Source organism: Felis catus, chromosome B2 (assembly GCF_018350175.1).
Source record: "Felis catus isolate Fca126 chromosome B2, F.catus_Fca126_mat1.0, whole genome shotgun sequence".
NCBI classification, from domain to species: domain Eukaryota; kingdom Metazoa; phylum Chordata; class Mammalia; order Carnivora; family Felidae; genus Felis; species Felis catus.
Window position 1 is genome coordinate 77,189,857 of NC_058372.1, and position 15,683 is coordinate 77,205,539.

General features: G+C 37.1%; 1 long non-coding RNA gene across 2 annotated transcripts in view; it reads left to right on the forward strand.

Annotated features, from left to right (window-relative positions):
• LOC123385457 overlaps positions 1 to 15,683 on the forward strand; it is a 354,122-nt gene that overhangs the window by 108,860 nt on the left and 229,579 nt on the right. For both annotated transcript variants that reach the window (XR_006597982.1, XR_006597983.1), the window contains exon 3: positions 2,994 to 3,106. This is a non-coding gene — a long non-coding RNA (uncharacterized LOC123385457). The remainder of the gene's footprint in view (positions 1 to 2,993; positions 3,107 to 15,683) is intronic.

Below are 15,683 nucleotides of genomic sequence, written 5' to 3' on the forward strand. Positions count from 1 at the left end.
CTTGTTGACAAAAATCGGAAATCTGGTTTATGGACTGGTGTCTCAGGTCCTAAAAGTCCATCTTCTCAATTTGGTATAATGGGTCACATATAGGTCCTCAGTGTCTGCCTTTTTTACTTATCTGTTGACCATTCATAGGATTTGTTATTTGATTTGGACTTGCTTACAATATTTCTTGTATGCCTTGATTTAAGTGTCTCAGTTATCACATCTTATAGCAAATTTTTTTTTGTCTCACATTTTTATTTGGCTGAGAGAGACCATTATCAGATTCTTACAAATGTGGGTTATGTCCAGCACTGATGTGTGCTTCTAATCATGGAGTTTTGACATCTCTGACAATGGGAACCAAGCCTTGAAATAATTAAAATGTGTGTGGAAAATAGTACAGTTATGAGGTGTCTCGCCAATCACAAGGCAAGGTCTAACTCTTGAAAGAAATCCAATGTTAGGGGTGGGCACCTGGGTGACTCAGTCAGTTAAGCATCTGACTTCGGCTCAGGTCATGGCTTCACAGTTTGTGAGTTTGAACCCCGCGTTGGACTCTGCTGACAGTTCAGAGCTTGGAGCCTGCCTCAGATTCTCAATCTCTCTCTCTCTCTCTCTCTCTCTCTCTCTCTCTCTCTCTCTGCTCCTCTCTGGCTTGTGTATGTTCTCTCTCAAAAATAAATAAATAAACGTTTTTAAAAATTTTTTTAAAAATACAGATGCTATAGTGAAATCAAGAGACCTTGCCCTCCCTCCTCTCTTATCCCTTATAAGCTGAGGGATAAACTAAGAACCCAATGCTTGTGTGAGTAAGTGATCTAAAAGCAGTACTAGTTTCACATTCTAATAAACCAATGCTGCATGCCTTAAACACGGACTCTTTTTTCCTTCTTTTGGAAGTATGGAAATAGGAGTGCCCCATAATAACAGAAGGTCAAATGTTCCACTCTATCTTTGCAATCTATTTTCTCACCACAACCCTGTAAGATAAGATAGTGTACCAACTTAATCCTCAGTCTCACGAAGGACAAAACTAGTTGAAATCATATGAATATAATGACAATTGAAGCAAGCTGCTATCCAGTGCTCCTCACATTGTACCCCAGGCACTTTTAATAGGCTGTTCTCAAAAAATCTGCTATAGCCTTCTATGCATTAAGGTGGGAACTGAAAGATAAGAGGTCCAACCTTGTAAGGCTTCTTGCAGGATACTACAAAATCCAAATATACTTAAAGAATATTGAACTGAGTGTCAAGAGCACTGGATTTGTCCTGGCTTTATTGGAAGTTGCTTGCGTGGTCATTCAAATTCCGTGGGTCTATAAAATAATTTGGATGACCTTAAAAGTTTTTCTCAGTTCTAAGGATCTTTAAATCTCCGAGGAGGTTTTAAAGAGTTTGTCTGCATCTTAAACAACATTAGCATTTCTGGAAAGTATTCTGGATAAATCATAAACATTTATCTCAGAGAAGAACTGATGGTTTTATTTTCTGAGAGCACAGGTCCTGGAGGAGACAGCACACATTCAAAATGTCAGCAGATACCTGCGCACAAACCCACTAACATCTGTGACATTCTTGTTGCCTTCTGGCATTGCAGCCGGCAGGGATGTTCCTCTGCACCAGAGAGAAAGGGCCAGTATAGTCACAAAGGATACTCCATGTCAATGCTTCTTTCCAAGAAACAGAATTAAATGAACCCTTATTGAAACCAAATTAGCTTCTGGAATTGATTACAAAATGGAAGTGGTATTTACTGGTTTCTGGTCACATATACAAAATCAAGTGAGAAAAAAATCACTAGGCGTGTAGGAGATACATTTTCAGGCTTTCCTTGGCTATAGAAAGTTGCAGGGAAGAACAAGCCAGTAACTTTTGTTTTTCAGGTTTGGGTGCACACAGTGTGATGGCAAAATGCTTCATAGCTCTTCATAATGAAATGTGATTTATAAGTTGCCAATCAGATTCCTTCGTGTCTCAGGGTGGGCATTATTCTTACTTTTCTTAGATCTCTCTCCACAATTTAGTGAACTCTTGGCCAGTGGGGCTTAGTCAGGACCATTTAAATGGGTGGAGGCTGAGGGAAATGTAAGGATTAAGTACTAAACAAATTAAAGGCCCAATAAACTGCTTCATGCACCCAGGGGAAGGCACCCTCTAGGGACTTCTAGAGGAACTGGGAGGGCTGGAGTCACAGAAATGATCTTTGGGTTACACTAAACACACCCAAATTTTTACCCTAACTGCTGAGGTTACATAAGCAAGGAACAGACAACCTTATGCAAGTTTATGAATTGTTTCATCTATGCTGCCATAATCCTGTTGCTTTTTTCAGCAAGCTAATAAAACAGTTTTAATGAAACCAATAAAAATGATTCCCCCTGCAAAAGGCTGGTAATTCTTAGCTTGCAACATAAGGCCCTGTGGTTCCGGACTACCGAGCAAGGGAATTAATTGGTGTTATGTTAGATGCAAGGGAGATTCCCTAGTGTTCTGTGATGGTGACAGAAGCATATTAAGAACCACAAATAAAAACAGCAGCATAATTAAAATATAATATGAAAGCTAAGAAGTTCAAACCTCAGACTGTTCCATTGTCCATCCTCTGGCCCCTTGACAAGGAGAGTGTCAAAATTTTGCTTTTTGAAAAAAAATTCATTTTGATATTTTAAATTAAATGCAGATAATTTTTATGGAATTAGCACCACAACTTTGAGGTAGTAAGAACTATGCTACTTTGATTTGCTTCTTCCCTGAAAATTGATCTGCATTATGTTACTGGCACCAGGTCATTTGCCTCGTGCTAGTGGCTTGTGGGGACCCTGGAGTGATTCAAAGGGACACAGAGACCTCAGTGTGTATCATATTAGGTGCTTTTGTGAACGACATGATGGTAGTGTAACTATTTTGTGGAATCCAGTCAAGACCCTGCTAAAACTTGACTTACAAATTTCACAGGATTTATTGGCCTCAATATTAGAATATCATCTTTTATCTCTTCTCAGGTTGATCTACTTCTTCCCATCAATGCCACACATACTGGGGAAGAGGAGGTGCCCCGATACTTACCTGGGTTAGGGGTCTTGCCTTGTTGGATGTGTCATGATTTACACCACCAGTAAGTTTAGCATTCTGCATTTCTCCCTATTTTTTTTTAACTGAAGCATAAAATGCATACAGTGAGGTATATAAATGGAAGTGTAGACCTTAATGATTTTTTATATGTGTATGCACTTGTGTAACTACTACCCAGATTAAGATAAAAAAACATTTCCGGGAAGTTTTCTCATGCCACTTGCCAGTTAACACCACAGTCCCGGAGGTAACCATTATTCCTTGGTATCTGGCTTCTTTATTTCAGAATCATGTTGTGAGATTTAACCAAGTTGTTGCATGTATTAGTCATTTGATCTTTTTGTTGCAATGCTATATTTCACCACATGAATCCACCACATTTTGCTTATTTATTCTCCAGTTGATAGATTGTCTCTAGTTTATGACTTTTATGATAAACCTATTCTGAATGCATATCTTGTTGGTGGACATTCTCTTCTCTTTGGAACCTGGCTAACACTGGGATTGCTAGATCATAGGACAGGTAGGGGTTTAGTTTACTAGCTACTGAAAGTTTCAAAAGTGTTTGAAACTTTTAATTGATCCCTCTAATCAGCAACATTTAGTACTTTCCTTTTTTAATTTTTAATTTTAAAGTCATTATAGATTCACAGGATGTTGAAAAAACCATGCAGAGGAGTCACTTTAACTAGTTTCCCTCAGTGTTTACATAACACATAACCATAGTACAATATTGCATCCAGGAGACTGACATTGATACAATGTGTGATATGGTTCTATATCATCTTATTGCATAGATATATTTGTATAACCAATACTCCAGTTAAGACATAACTATTCTGGGGCACCTGGGTGACTCAGTCGGTTAAGCGTCTGGCTTTGGCTCAAGTCATGATCTCGCAGTTCATGGGTTTGAGCCCCGTGTCAGGCTCTGTGCTGACAGCTCGGAGCCTGGAGCCTGCTTCAGACTCTGTTTTTGTCTCTCTCTTTCTCTCTCTCTCTCTCCCTCCCCCACTCATGCTCTGTCTCTCTCTCTCAAGAATAAACATTAATTTTTTTTTAAAGATACAGAGCTATTCCATCATCACATAGTTCTCCCTTCTGCTATCCCTTTATGGTCACACTCAGCCCTTTTTCCTCACCAACCCTAATTCTTGGGATCCACTAATCTGTTCTCCTACTTTATAAGTTTGTCACTTTAAGGATGTAATATAAATGGAATCATACTGTAGTAACCTTTTGAGATTAGCTTTTCTTCACTCAGGATAATGCCCTTGAGAGCCACCCAATTTATTGCATATATCAATAGTGGTTCCTTTTTATTGTGGAATAGCATTCCATGACATGACATGACCTCAGGTTCTAGGGCATTTGTCCAGTGGAGAACAGAAGTGGTGATTGCACATGATAAATGTAGTCTGACTGGATAATTTTCATTAGAAACTTATAGAAGTCATGACAAATGAAAAAAAAGACAATGATGGCAATCAGAATATGCCCACTTGCAGGAAAATCTGTAACAAACTTCAGTTGAGTTGTTGCCATTGTCTTCATCAAGAAACAGGTCTGGGTCTAATTGCCATTCAAATTCCTTTAATAAATGTTTTTGACATTTTCTAGAAATAAAGCTAAAGAATGAGCAATGGAGACAGATCCCTTTACAGGAACTGGAGTTCCTGAGGGATCTTGAGATGTTTGAAGCAGAATTACTAAGAATTGGAACTGATTTTCAAAAACATAGTCAGAACTTAGTCACATAAATAGTACTGTTCCTACATAGATAATTATCTTGAAAGCTATACAATTATTCCAATGATACTGCCTCATTAAAAAAGAATTTCTACAACTATTATTTTAGAATTGTTTTTGGAGTCTGCATCATTTACTTTGAAAATCCTAGACAATTATCTTTTTTATTCTTAAAAAACTTTATTGAGATATAATTCATGCACCATGCAACTCAGTTATGTAAAGTGTACGATTAAATCATTTTTAGTAAATTCACCAATATGTGCGACCATCACCACTGTCAATTTTAGAGTATTTTCATTACCTTAAGAAAGCCCCATACACTTTGACTATTACTCCTCTAGGTCCTCTTCTTCCTTCCCCAGTCCTTAGCAATCACTAATATACTTTATGTCTCTATAATTTCTCTGTTCTGGATTTTGATATGAGTGGAATCATGTAATATGTGGACTTTTGTGTCTGGCTTCTTGCACTTAGCATAATGTTTTCAAGGTCCACCAGTACTGTAGCATTCTTTTTTGTGGCTGAATAATATTCCATTGCTCAAATGTGCATTTAAAAAAAATCTGTCCATCTCTTAATGGACATTTGGGTTGTTTTCACCTTTTTGCTATTATGAATCATACTTCTATAAACATTCATGCAAAAGTTTTTGTGTGCACATATGTTTTCATTTCTCTTAGGTGTGCATCTAGGATTGGAATTGCTGGTTAAACCTTATGTTTAACCATCTGAAGAACTACCAGCCTGTTTTCCAAAAAAGATGCACCATTTTACATTCCCATCAGCCATATGAGAATTCCAATTTTGCCACATCCTCAACAACCATTGCTATTATCTATGGCTTTTTATTAAAGTCGTCCTGGTGGGTTGAAATGTTAGGTCATTGTGATCTTTTTTTAACTTTATTTTTTATTTTTTAAAATTTACATCCAAATTAGTTAGTATATAGTGAAACAATGATTTCAGGAGTAGATTTCTTAATGCCCCTTACCCATTTAGCCCATCCCCCCTCCCACAACCCCTCCAGCAACCCTCAGTTTGTTCTCCATATTTATGTCTCTTTTGTTTTGTCCTGCTCCCTGTTTTTACGTTATTTTTGTTTCCCTTCTTTTATGTTCATCTGTTTTGTCTCTTAAAGTCCTCATATGAGTGAAGTCATAGGATTTTTGTCTTTCTATGACTGACTAATTTCACTTAGCATAATTCCCTCCAGTTCCATCCATGTAATTGCAAATGGCAAGATTTCATTCTTTTTGATTGCTGAGTAATACTCCATTGTATATATATACCACATCTTCTTTATCCATTCATCCATTGATGGACATTTGGGCTCTTTCCATACCTTGGCTATTGTTGATAGTGCTGCTATAAACATGGGGGTGCACTTGTCCCTTTGAAACAGCACACCTGTATCCTGTGGATCAATGCCTAGTAGTGCAATTGCTGGGTCATAGGGTAGTTCTATTTTTAGTTTTTTGAGGAGCTTCCATACTGTTTTCCAGAGTAGCTGCACCAGCTTGCATTCCCACCAACAATGCAAAAGAGGACAATTATCTTTTTTGAGTATGACTGATTTTTTATTTTTATTTAAAAAATTTTTTTAACGTTTATTCATTTTTGAGAGAGAAAAACAGAGAGACAGAGCACTAGTGGGGGAGGAGCAGAGAGAGAGGGAGACAGATCCAAAGCAGGTCCAGGTTCTGAGCTGTCAGCACAGAGCCCAACACAGAGCTTGAACTCACAAACTGTGAGATCATGACCTGAGCCTAAGTTGGATGCTTAACTGACTGAGCCATCCAGGTGCTCCTAGTGTGACTAATTTTTTAAAGTGACATGAACCAAATAGAAATAAATCTCATGAGTGTGTTTTGGGATCAAACTAGGAATACTGGTTTTGGTGCTAAACAAGATTTAATGACAAATTAATTAGGTTTGATTTTCTTGTTGCTGGTTTCTGATAGCAGTTTAAAGAAAAAAATTCAAACATGTTTTGAGCTGTAGCATCATTTAAATAAGTGCCTCGCAAGGTGTCTACTGTAAAAAAAGGCAGCATATGTTTGGATGTAAGTTCTGGTATATTTACTCAAAAAAAAAAAACAGATTGATTACTTTTCATTGCCTTGTATCACTTATAGTCTAATTTCATGGTTTTCTCATGTTTTCATGTTTATACTATGTATGTAATATTAATATTTTACATATATGTTATACTTTTAACTTTTAAAGGTATTAAACTCTTATTAACTTTTAAATCTTCACAATAAGGTCACAGACATATTATTTCATAAACATTCAGCTTAGAAATGAGGAAATGAAATGCAGAGAATTTAAGGGACTTTTTTAAAAAAGGAATATTAGGCGGTAAATGCTAGACCTGCAATAAAAATCAATGGTTTTTGTTTTGTTTTATTTTTGTTTTTTGGGGTTTTTTTTGCTCTGTATTGCAGTGATTGTGTTTTTTGACATGGTATCAGAAATGGTAGAAGGCAGCTATTTTATAAAGATGTTTGGATCTAAAAGATTAAAGTAAAATAATGTTTTTGTAGAGCAGCATTTTTAAAAAAGTATTTGCATGCTGATCTAAACCATCATTAAAAAAATAATAATCTCATTTGATTTAGTCAATAATTGTACTTCTATCGCTTTGGGTTACATGGATTTACCCCTTGTTTCTAACTCTGGTATTTTAAGCAGTATGCTTTTGTGGCACTTTAAACCAGCACTTCTGATTTTTCTAAGCATTGCTCACAGAATCAATATAGTATCTGCAACCTATGCCAGCCTGTGAACATGCTGTTGTTCAATACATGCCTATGGAAAAAGAGATCCATACCCCTGACGTAATCCCCAGGAACAATAAATACGTTCCTTCCTCAGGAGAAGAAAGGGCCTCTCGCTGTGACTGGCTTTGCCGCTGTGTCTCACAATCTCTAGGTTTGTCCTAAGTACTTCAGCAGCTCCTTGCTCTCACTTCTCTGCGTGTTCTCAGCACAGTGAAGAATACGGAGTTCACTATAAGCCCTAGCCCAGAAGCTGTCCCTGTAGTCACGGGTGTAGCAGCTCTTCTCCTTGCACTGTTTGCAGTGTCTCGCCTTAATTAAAGGATAAGAGTGTCCTATTAACATTAGCCTAGAAGAACTACAGTTAGAGAACTTCAAGTCTCTCTCTGTCTCTCTGTCTCTTTCTCTCTCTTATGTTCAGCTGTATATCCATCTTACAGATAACCCAAGACTGACTTCTTAAAATTCTGCAGGGCTTTGCTTTTCCTTCTGGCATGAATTACCAATTTCTGTCTTCAGTCTTCACCAATATCAGTCTCCGACTTTGTGTTCAGTCCAGCAATGTTGGGGTTTTAGGTGTAGTAAAGTGGGGATGACTGGAGGAGATGATCTTTTATTTCTCAATGAAAATTTTCCAGAGGTGGAAAACTTTTACAGAATCACTGGTTTATTTATTTATTTATTTATTTATTCATTTATTTATTTATTTTAAGAGTATTTATATCCAAGTTAGTTAACATACAGCAGTGTAATAATTATTCAGGAGTAGACTTCTTTTTATTTTTAAACAATGAGCAAAATTCTTATATTATAAATCTGAGTTTTCAGATTTTAAACAGTAGGGGGAGGCTTCTTAGGTTGCTTGACAGCAGAAACATGTATGTGGGCTTCTTCTCTATGAAGACAAGAGTAGAATGGTTCCCAAAATAAGAAAAATGCTTGTAGACTGTGGCCAGTGTTCCAAATTTATCAGATTTCTTTTCCTAAGCCCCTTGAAAGGCCAGTGCTCTAAAACTTTATTGAGACAAACCCATAATCAGTTAAAACAAGACTCAGAGGAACCAGGATTCTTAAAATAGGGTTTGTGATATTATTTTGTGTAGATCAGAGGGTATCTGCTCTCCAAATATGGGAACATATATTTGTTAGTGTGCACCTGCTATGTGTACATAGACAAGGGTTCAGAAAGGAAGGTTATTAAGATGTAAAGATATATTTCTTCTAAGCCTTTAGTTGATCATGTAAAGATTAATGTGTGACTGGAGGCATTGTACAAAATAATCACACAGAGTAAATCCCATAATCCTGAGATTCAAGTGAATAAGGACTCTTTTCACATGTATCCAAGATTTTTATCAAAATGAAGTGTTGTTTTTAAGGGAAACATTTTTGCTTTTTGAGAAATATAATGAGAACAGTGTGGAAGAAATAAGAGTGGTGACCTAAGGTTCTATGGTTGTATTAACCCTATTTTTCAAATAAATTGAAAGAAGCCAAAAAGAAAAAAAGAGAGAGAGAGAGAAAAGAGAAAATTAGTGGGGACTGGCATTTGTAAGTATATTAAGTAGTAGGAAGGTAGAAGATGAAGAAAAGGAGAAGTCAGTGCCTAGGAATAGGTCCTGCTCCTGTCACACATTCAGTAACAATTGGCCAGAGTTCTGGATCAAGACAGCAGTCCTGAAACGTGAAGTCATGGGCCTCAGTCATTCCCAAAGCGTCTCTAATTGAGGCTGCTGATAAAAGTTTTTAGCATTCAGAGATTAATAATTCCATTTTGTGTTTTTTAGGAGAGTAGGTAACCAGTTAGGTAGGGCTAACTTTTCTCATTAGTTCTGTTACACCATGCCTACAGAGAGGTGATGGAACCATGATGCTGGTCCTTAAAGGACTCCTATGACACCACACTTTATTTCACTTTTTAAAAAACTAGTTTTAATATTTAGGCATATGTAGGTCAAAATGACAGAGACTAATGAGAAAATATGCAATACTCTCCAAACAGTGTGGGGTCTCTTCTTCCTCTCCTTCATTCTTCTCTTTTCTTACCTTTATTGGTGGGAAGGGGGATTCTTTTAGCACAACACATTGCAGGATTTGCCTGGTAGTTCCTAAAATGACTGTGACCTTGGCACCTGCAGACATTTGGGCAACAAACCTTTGTTCTAGGTCTGAAGTTCTAACCTCAGGGAAGTATGTGAATCAGGCTGTATGGACGTGGAAAGCCTGCAGAGGATCAATGAGGACCAGGTGCATGTCTGAAGCTCTGTGTTCATGTGGCTCACTGTACAACCCCAAGACTGATAATGTGTACCTGGTTCAGGTGGGGTTGTTTTTTGCACATATCCAGACTATATTACATGAAGAACTGTTCCAGCCTTATATGTTCATGTTTTGTTGTACATATCTTTGGCCTTGAAGGAAGACAGTTGGGCTTCCACAAGGTCTGATGTGGCACTCTCTCCCTTAGATATTAGCTTCCAGAACTACATACTGACTTCTTTCTTTCTCCTTTTGTAAGTGCACTTTGTATGATTTATCCAAGGCTGTGTGTCTGCTCCTTCCATCAATCCAATCGTACTCCTGATAGTTGTCAATGTGCTAGTTACTCACATATCTGAATTTCTTTAAGAAAGGCAATAAACATTAGCCAGAGAGAGGTTGGCTTCTCTTGTTGGTATTCTGCTTTGAAGAATATGAGGATCCACATTCTTTTCCAGGATAAAGTCAGGAATATATCTCCCCAGCCAGGATCATACCAGGAAATGGGTCTTCTGGAATATAAAAATTAAGGGCACTATGGAGTAGAAACTCTGTATGGAAGTTTGAGTTGTGAAAAAGCAGAGGGAAACAAGGTCAAAGGAGAGGGAGTTCCAGGTGTCCATGAAAGGCTGAATACATCCGATGGAAATGGTAAGAGAATATTTTGAATCAACCCAAAATCCCTCTCTATGTTCACATTAAGCTATAGATTATCTTTCCCACAAGTCACTGAGACAGTGATTTCAAGATATTGGAGATCAAAATTAAATTAGAAAATAGTGTTCAGTTCTGTGTACTCTACTGGTTGCCTTTTTTTTCCCCAAAATAACTTTTTCAGAGTGTGGAAATTTTCAAGGGTTTTGAGGGGCCATCCATGTAATTCAGAATTTAGATCATCATCCAAATATCAACATTAGTTTTTACCTTATAAATAAATGACACTTTATAAACCAGCATCTACACTCATTGTGACAGGCTTAGCCAGCATTTAGCTTCATTCTTTACTTTAGATACTCTCTGTTGGTTGTTTCCCTTTTCATATAATGACTTGTCCAGATATCTGAGGCTCATTCAATTTTTTGGTGCAATTCAGTACCTGGCTTTAATTTGCCACTTGGTCTTTAATATGCTAAGTCTCCAGCCTTTTTGCAGAAACACATATTGCTACTATTTGGAGTTGTTCCCAATTAGTAGATTCCGGAGGACTAGAGTTAGGCTTTTGCTGAGAAATAGTACTACTCAAAATATCATTTTTTGGACAGTGCCCAAAATATGGAACCCAAAGAGTGTCCTCCCACAGTATCTTAGAATTATTGCTCTGCCCGAAGGAATATTTGGGTGGGCTTTTAAAATGTTGACACTCTGGCAAATCTGGATAATCCCAACAGAAGAGGTAGGGAGTGTTGCTTCTCAGACTAGTCCTTGAGATGATTCTCAGAGGTAGCCAACCTGCTGCTTCCTCTGAATATATATGTATATAAGTGGTGAGCAAATTCTTGATTATTACCATTTTTCTTTTTTTTTAAATTTTTTTGTTTACATTTATTTATTTTTGAGAAACAGAGTGAGACAAAGCGTGAGTGGGGGAGGGGCAGAAAGAAGAAGACACAGAATCTGAAGCAGGCTCCAGGCTCTGAGCTGTCAATGCAAAGGCTGATGCAGGACTCAAACCCACAAACTGTGAGATCATGACCTGAGCTGAAGTCGGATGCTCAACCGACTGAACCACCCAGGTGCCCCTATTACCATTTTTCTTATTGTTATTCAGGATAACTACTTTACATCATTCTGGTATAAAACTCTCTCTACACATTTTTGAGGGCATGAAAGATAAACTGTATTTGTAAATTTCCAGTTTTCCACAGAGATGGATACCACAGTCAATTCATTTTTTTTTTTGTTACTGTGTTCAATGCACACATGCAATGGGGTTGCAAAAGAATAAGTATCTTTACTTATTTAAAAACTCATAGTCTGGTGGGAAGAAGTTACATAGATGATATTAGAAGTGTCGAGGAAGATAAGTAAAGTGCTGGGGGAAAAACTCCATGGATTTTGTGTGTGTGTGTGTGCACGTGCACAGGCATTTAGATGTACATACATGTACTCCTGTGCTGGGGGCAGGTAGTTGGAGATGATATCGAAGGATGGATGAGATGATGCTTTAACAGATGAAGTTGGAGGAAAAGGGCTTTTCCAATGGAGAGCAGTATGAACTAAAACCAGGAAAGGGAGAAGTACAGTTCTAGAAATTTTATTTTATTTATCTTCATGATGTTGACATAACTGCCTTATAAATTGCAACACAGAGATGAAATGTCCTCATCAAACACACATGAGGAAGCTAATGACATGGAAGTGGAATTAGTTCTTCCAATTATTATACTACCTTCAAATCAAATTTCCAATAGGATCATGTGTGAGTGGTCCCAACAAAAATTTGATGGCAGTAATAAGACACATGCTGTGCTCTCTAGGGCCAGCCCTGGGCCAGTGGAGAAGGAAAGAGAAAAGTGAGGTAATATTTATGGAGTATCTTTCCATCAGGTGCCAGATACTTACTGACAAACTTCCATTTAGTGCTCATAATAATTGATTATATAGACTTAAGGGCTATGATTCAAAAGATTATTTTTATGCTGTTCCGTCCCACCACCAAAACCCACCAAATACCTCCAAGTAAGGATAAATGAACTTCATGTATTTATTTGTTCAAGTGAAGGGTAAATAGGATTCCCCTGAGAAAAAGGGTAAATGAATGCTTTGGGCCAAGAGAGTAGGCCATGGCCTCTTAGGCCAAGGGATTGGAGAGACATGATGCGATAAGATAGCTAGGGCCATATCAATGCACAATTGACACTAATTTATCAGTTCAATCATTGCACAAATATTTATTGAGCCTGTGCAATGTGTAAGATATATTGCCCTGTGGAATCAGTATATAACAATAACAAGATAGACCAGTTCTCACAGAGCTTACATTCTTGTGAGTGGAGGTACACAAATAAAAAACAAATGAACAAAGAGAAGAAAATATCAGATGGTGGTAAAAAGTGCTACACAGAGAATTATAAAAGTTTAACCAGTTTATATGGATGGCTAGTTTAGATTGGATTAGATGATTTAATGGTCAAGGAAGGTAGTATTTAAGCTGAGATATAAATGACAAAAACAAACCCCATACACCCCCCAAACACCCCATCTTGCCATGTGAAAGCCAGGATAAATAGAATTCTGGGTGCAATGTCCCTGAAGTAAGAATCAGATTGATGTGCTCAAGGAACATAGAGAAGGCCAGGGTAGTTGGAGCATGGTGGAAAAGGGAAGAATGATATGAGCTGAGGCCAGATCATTTATGGCTTTGAGAGAAGTTTGTATTTTATTCTAAGGATAATGGAAGCCATTGAAGAGTTTTAAATAGGAAATGATCTTATATTACATTTTTAAAGATATTTAAAGACCTCTCTGCTGTGTTGAGAACAAGAATGGAATCAAGAACAGCTGGAGAACATTGTAGTATGAGAGACTATTTTCTTGGACATACATGGTTGCTTAGGAGGTTGTGAGAAGAGAATAGTTTAGAAGTGAGTCATTCATGCAATAAAGACAGGCAAAAACCTATAAGACATGATGATATAAAGAGTGACCAGTTGCCAAAAATTTGGAACACAAGCATTTGGGCAGTGAGGTATTTCTTATTTCCTGGCAAAGAGTTTTTTTTTTTAACTCCCACCTTTTCAAAGACACTGATAACCTTTGAAATTTTGAAAATTGAAAAATTTCCTTTGATGGTATCGATGTAAAAATAATAATTGAAAACTGGACACTATCCTCATAGATGAATAGCAAAGTTTCATCTAGATTCATGCTGAATGGAAAATGTGCAACAGCCAGTTTCTCCATGATACAACACAAAATATTAGAAGAAATAACAAAAACTCTGAGTATTTTATGGAATGCATAATGTTACTTGACGTAGGTGTAGCTTCAGTTTTCCTTTGCTGCTATCCCAAAGCCACAGAGCATTTGGACAATTGCAAGATGCATACAGCAATGGAAATAAATCAACAGAAGTCTAGGCCTCATTGGATTTTCTTTCAAATCTTCCATTTTAAGCTAAGGTAAGCTTGATATAAATCAAGACAACTATGATAACAACACACATTTTTATTAATCACTACCAATTCAAAATGATTTTAGACTTTAAAACATGAAGAAGATGATAACTGCATTTTACCTGTGTACAGTAGGATTTGATATCATCTCACAAACTTTTGTAGTGGAATAATACCTAATGCAGACTTTCATAAATTTTTTAAGAAGAAATTTTTTGATGCCTGATTCATATTTGACCCTCTTAGTAGATTGTTGTCAATAATTTACACCCTAGAGGGAGTTGGTAAGAACAAATTCCCTCATAACTATTAGCTTAAAGCCAGGGCACTCAGAAAATAGGAACTTTAGAATCAAGGAGGGAATAATTTGGGGGGAACTTTAAGGAAGATTCTCCGAAAGGATAACCATGGACCTCAGGTGGTTACTGGGTACATGTTGGAAAAATCTTAGAGAGCAGGACCAAAAAGGAAGGGGATGGCATCACTTGGATGGTGAAGATACAGCCAATTAGAGGCAGGAAGTTGTAGCATAACTAATGTGGGTGGTTGAGTCTGAGCTATCTCAATTACTGTTGTGAGGTTTGGGGGAATGTTTTATGTAAGAGAGGTTCTGGTAAAGAATTAATAATGATCATTAGTTTTTATTTTTGAGTAGATGCCAGGAAGAGAAGAGAATGTTTGCACGGATGCCTCACTAGAGTTTGAGGGCTGCTATTCTAGAGAAAGCATAACTACCATCACCCAGTTCAATACAGAGTAGGAGAATCTCTGACATCAATATAAACTCAGGGATACAGCTGGGCCACAGTATTAGAGGATAGCATGTGGTAAGAAAGCAAGAAATACAAATGCACCTGGATTCTGGAGAAAGTCTTGTTAGCTTAGGTTTAGCTCCCTATATTTCCCTTCATCACCAGAGTGGCAAGTTCTCAAGGCCTAAGGTGAAACTGTAAACACAGGGTTAAGGTGAATTACAAAACTCACCACTTTAGTCTGGGCATTAACCTAAAAGTTGACCATCTGCCCAACAATTGTGTCCCATTTTTTTACAAAAGGACCCTGATTTTCTTCAGAAACTGGATAGCTAAATACTTCTGGAGAGCTGATCATAACCACATACTCAAAAAATGACTCCCATTTGTTAGTCTAAACCAGTTGCAGTAATTCTGTTTTCCTTGCCAATAATTGGCTTAGAAATGGTAAATAACCCAATTCTGTTAATAAAAGTAAAAGCTAATGCCAGAGGAATTTGAAGCTGGTGGTATACTGAAGGTAGCCATAGTAACAGTATAAAACAAATCCAGCCCTTAACTAAACTTACTTAAGTTTTTAGGCATCAATATTTATATACGACTAGACATACTATGTCTGAAAAATCACAAAATTATAAAATACATAGAGAGAGAGAGAGAGAAAGCCCACTCTTAAGAGACAAAAAATTCTAGACTCAGAGATGATCCAAATATTGGAATTAGCAGAGATTTTAAAATAAGTATGAGTAATTTATTAAGTGCTCAAATATGGACAAGGTAGAAACATGCTATAGCGATCAGGAATTTTAGCAAAGAGAAAGTATAAGAAAGAGTCAAATGGAAAGGTAGAAATAAACAATATGGAGATGAATAATGCCTTCAGCAGGCCTATCGGTCAGTAGCTTCCATATGGCTGAGATTGAAATTAATAAATTTAAAGAAATTACTCAAATTGAAATTCA